This window comes from Halyomorpha halys, unplaced genomic scaffold (assembly GCF_000696795.3).
Source record: "Halyomorpha halys isolate HHAL.00 unplaced genomic scaffold, Hhal_1.1 Scaffold587.1, whole genome shotgun sequence".
NCBI lineage: Eukaryota > Metazoa > Arthropoda > Insecta > Hemiptera > Pentatomidae > Halyomorpha > Halyomorpha halys.
Window position 1 is genome coordinate 139,804 of NW_027109405.1, and position 5,754 is coordinate 145,557.

A 5,754-nucleotide genomic window follows, 5' to 3' on the forward strand; every position below is an offset into this window, starting at 1 on the left:
GCGTTGCGTTCCGTCCCGAAGACGTGTGAAGAGCGGCGCTCCGTATAAAAGAGCTATTCTTAGGATGCTTTTATTTATTTTTATTTTTAGTCGTAACGAGAGAGCAGGTGATAGTAGTGGGTGATAGAGGCGGTATGTTTTTCTCCTTTCCTGTTTAACTTTCTGATAAATATGAGTAGATAGTGTGAAATGTCTGTCCAGCTTGATCCCTAGATAAAGTATTGAATTCGATGGCGCTAGTGTGGCATCCTCCACTCGGAAAGAGTTTGTTAATTTGGATTTCCTTTGACGTTAATGTTCCGAAGTTTCTTCTTGATATATATACTCTCTCTATATACAATTTCGACTTGGTCCAGGGCTGTAGCGGCTCTGAGACTGCTGTTCTAAATTGTGATGTGCTTTAATGCCGCATTTTTAAAAAAAAGGTTTCCTCCTTAAGTTCTTTTATTTAAAATAATAAAACATTTCTCATCGTTAGCCGTTATAAACAATGAAATAATCTGATAATTAATTACAGGAGAAGATCCTTAAATGTTTTCGTATCACTTGTGTCTTAGGCTGTTATGACAATAATCAGATTTAACTCTCACTTACTTAATGTAGAATATCCTGAATATTTTTGGCACAGGAAATAATGTTTTGAAACGTACAATGATTGATTTAAGTTAATTTAGTAGTTATCCCAATTCTATTTTGAACTACATGTATCAGTGTTGTTTATCAGATTATTGTGAATTCTGATAACGATTTTAATATTTCATTACCTTTAGGGTAATCTCTTTTATCAGCTCACTACATAATCTAATAATCGACCCTTATATCAATAAGATCCAAAATATTAATAAAAGTGCGCAAACGAAAATCCAATTGTAAATACCTTAATCAGCATCCGCGATAAACTAGATGAAAAATCTATGTGCTTCGAAAGTGATGGATCGGGTAATTTATCAGAATGTACTGAAATACTAGGTTTCAAAGTAATGTTGAATATTTCTTGGATTTTTTTAAAATGTATTTTTATTAATTTATTTCTTAAATGTCGGAAATTTTTATGGTATGTTGAATAAACAGTTGAATTTATTAAAATTATGGTATGTTTGGAGTCTGAATGTATTGAGAACAACTCAAAACCCCTAACAAGAGTATGAGGCTAAACCTGATTCTACCCAAGGTTTTAAAATATTAAACAACACATTTTACAATAAAACCTTAATAAAAAATTTATAACATGATCAGTATTTTACCTAGAAGAGGCAGAATTATCAATGTAACTACTCATACTTTGCCAAAGTACTGAAGAATTCTTAAAATTCAAGTAAACGATCTGACTTTATTGGCATTGTCATAAAGATTTTTTTTTTTTTGATTAAGTAGAGAAGAAGGTAATATGGAACCAAATTTCATTTAAATGAACGTTGCTGACCTATTGTGTTTAAGTATAAAATGATATCGTATTAACATTTAGTGATTTTCTTTTCTCACCTTTCCAAATAATTTATTATTTTAAAATTATTTACACTACACCGACGTTTCGGAGTCCTCCTCCGTTTTAGAAGCACTCTGCTATAAATTTGAAAAACAATGAAAGACAACCTACTATTGCATAACAACCTATTTAACAATTAATATTTAAGACAGAATATCATTCTTATAATATAGTAATTTATATAAATGTTTTAACTAATATTTAAATAATAATTGTTAAATAGCTTTTAATTATTATAGTATTCTTGAATTTTTTTTTTCAAATTTGTTAAAGTACCATGAAGATGCAGGACTCAGAAACGTCAGTAAAGCGTTTTACTTATATCATATAAATAAATATTTAAACGATATAAATTGAACCCTTCTGGGATAGAATATTTTTTTTTTCTCTATCCTCCTAAAAAAGAAAAATAGGTTTTATTATTAGCTGAGGTAATAATATATGTATACCTGTTTAATTTGTGGATTCCTTCTGGCATTTTAAGGTTAGTTGTAGGGTCCAATGAAGGCGGTGGCATTACGCGGCTTATGCCAGTGGATTATTAAACCGGGGGGATAGAATATTGGTGTATTAACTATATAAAGTTAGTTTGAGAATTAACCCAGACTATATAATTATATTGGTAGAATATTGGTGTGTTAACAATATAAATATATAATTTTCGAACTAACCGAGTAATTATTAACGCTTATTTTTCAGTTTTTAGGCACTGAAGGAACATAAGTCTCACTAAACACTGGTAGATTTTATGAGGTTAAAACTGCCATCTGTAGCGTTGCCTTTTTAATGAGTGTATAAAAGTGTGAAATAGACAGAGAATCAACTCGAAAGCTGGAGTAGCGACTGGTTGAAAAAATTGCATAAAAAGAAAAGACAAAATAAAAAAAAACTGAAAATAACGGAGATGGAAATAGGTAGTAAATCAGTGGGAGTGGGACGCCATCTTGGACCCGTCAGATGTTTACGATGCAGTGAAGCCCGGTAGCAGCCCTAATCACCGTTAATGACCGGTTGCTACTGAACAGGTAGCACCGGTAGCAGCTCTAGCAGCATAATGCCATTTCGGACCAGCTCTGATTAGGGGTTCTTGTCCTCTCTGTCTCTTCCATCTTGTCCATGTCTTATATGTTAACATCTTCCAGAAAAAAAATCTTGAAATAGATTTTTAGATATGTCTAGAAGCAATTAATTTATTTTGTTTTATATTTTCGACTTTCAACAAGTAGATACTAAGCGGAGAGTTAGTTTTTTTTCAGTAAATGTAAGAACTACAAATGGTGGCATTGTCTACTGAAAAAGCTTTGATAGCTCTTTACATTTCTTCCCGTGAAATTGAATTATTTGCCCAATTAAAACGGTATGGATACCCTCCAGTTTATTAGAAATTAAATATGGAATTGGCTACAACTACTAACGGTATCAATTGACGACTTTATCAAAAAACAGTTCATAAAATTCCACTCTCTGTAAAAGGAGCAGTAACTTACAACTTGAGGAATCCAACCTCACCCCGAAGACTTAAGTCTGCTGCTAGACATCCTGTTATAAATTATGTATTTTTCTATTTCTATTATTGTCATTACTAATATTTTATTTATTTTTTCTGTTCGCATTTTTCTGAAATAATCTTTTTTTGTTAACTTTCTTTTTCTTTTTTTGTTTTAAGAATTATTGTTTTTATCTATTTATTTTGTTTTATGTTTTGTTAAACTTATAATTGTCAAACAAATAATTGAATTGAAAATCAAAACTGTAATCAACATATGCTTAGAATTTACTTTGCAGTAAAGAAGAAATAGAAAAAAAAAAACTGGTTATATAAATATCAACAATATATAAAATAAACACAAATATATTACAATTCGAAAGGTTAAGGTATTTTACATATTCCTCATTTCTTGCTATTATAACCGTTGAAATTTGGACAAAAAGCTATTATATCATATACAATCTCTTTGTAAATCCATTTTTTTATTCCGGAAATTAGATTTTATTTTTTAGTAACGACATATAAAGAGTGACTATCAAAGAAAAAATATATCAAAATTTGTTAAATCACAGAGAAAAAACTAACACATATTTCAAATGAATCATATTACTATTTGCTGTTGTATCAATTCAATTTTTTTTTTTTTTTTGTACAATTGTATACATAAATTAAATTTTATATTTAAAAAAAATATATATATTTTACTTTGTGGAAGCGGGTAGCTTAGGGGTACGTCTTAGTGGTGATTGTTGTATAAATATAATTTTATTTAATTTTTTTTGTACGATTGTATACTTCAATTTAAAAAAAAGTTATATCTTACTTTGTGGGAGAAGGTATGGTACCATAGTGGTAGGGCACTGTGCTACTAATCCCAAAGACCTTGGTTCGAATTCGACTGTTGTCATGTGATTATTTTCATTTTCACAGTTACTATGAGCCTATCCTGCGAGTTTGGGAGCCCCCTGAGATCCGCCTAGCCTCATAAGGAGGGTACCCTTAATTGGGCTAAAATCTGTCAGTCGTAACTAACCAAATCACCTCCTTGCACAACCGTTGGTATAGTAACAGTACTTCCTTACAAACTATAGCACCCATAGGTGACCCATAACACTTCATGGGTTGTAGCGGTACAGATTTAATTAATTGAATATTTTACATAAAAGAAATATGTCATTCCATTTCTCAAGTATTTGTATATTACCGAAATCAAATAATTATCTCCAACTTATAAAAACATCACTCATGCAAACTTATGAAAATGTACTTGTGAGTGTTAACATTAGCTGCTTTCTTCCCTCTCTATATCTTGGGTAATTTCTTTACTTCCACTACTAATGGAGGCATCACTGAAATGGAGTAAATGGCCGAAAAAAGTATCTCTTATTTCTAATGACGCCTTGTTTTCTTACAATATGGAAACGTTCAAGAAAAACTGCTTTGTTCAAATTCATGAAGATCGTTGTGTAAGGATTAAAATGTCAATAAAAATCCAGTAATTTAACTGATTGTAGCTAATTGTTTTGTTTTTTGCTTTAAGAATAGCATTTAGTATTTTTTTGCATATCCTGGAATGACTTTTTGTCGTAACAGCTCGAATTATTTCTTAAGACTAATTTCAAACAGTAAAATGGATATGAGCTTAACTAATATCATGTTTTTTGAAATTCATTAATAATTAAATGAAGCAAACTAGTATTTATTTATTTTTTAATTGGAGAAGATGGTCGGCGGTGTGGTCAGCAAAAAGAATGTAAATAAAAAAAAAATATTTATTTATCCCGACGGTTCGATAGTTAGGACAGTTTAGTAACAGTTTTTAGTTAGGACCTCATTGCTACAAGCTCCCTGAGAAGACCTGAAACTCAGGTCGAAACCGGCATGAATAAATAATTTCTGTTTATTAATGTTTTTTCTTGCTAAACGCACCTCCTCCCCCCTCTGACCATCTTCTCCTCCAATTATTAATCTACGGTAAACTACAACTCATTTAAAAAAAAAAAAAAATGATAGTTAAGATTAATTTTAAATTAAATTTTTTTTTTTTATTTTATCTTTCATAAGAAAATATGCAAAATTCGTAAAAGCATTTCAACATTGAACATTCAATCAAAATCCATTGTAGTTATTGAAAGCTTAAATAAAACTGCTTAAATTTAAAATAGTTTTTTTTTTAAATCAAAGTAATTATTATTACTTATGTGTGAGGATAACTAGAAACATGGGCCACTCACTACAACACATGGAGTGAACAATTCCAAGTTTATCATCCGTCGCGAGTTATTTGATATAAAGCAGTCATCTGTGAAAGAAAGTAAACACGACAAGAATCAGATTTAAAACAATAGCGAGTGGACCCTGTCGGCTGTGTATATATTAAAGTCAAGTCGCTCTATATTTAGGATTTAGTCAAGGAGCTGACGAAGCAGCAGTAAAAAAACTTGACTCTGTTTATGGGAAAGCTGGAGAAGTGTCTCTGGCCACGTGTTCGCTGTCCCATTTGGGCCTCACGGTCTCACCACTCACTATAGGCCACAGGTCATTTGAAACAAATATTTAATTACAATTTTCGACTTTTGGACCTTTCGATTCCAATTGTTTGACATTTAAATTTGGATCCTTAATAACCGATACAGGAATGTTTTTTCATAGTAAATCAAATATTTATAAGTAGGGATAGGATTTTTATGTGCCAAGAAATCTGAAATATGTGCTAATAAATTGTCAAATATTTAAAAAAAAATGTATTTATAAATTATTTATTATTCAACAATATATA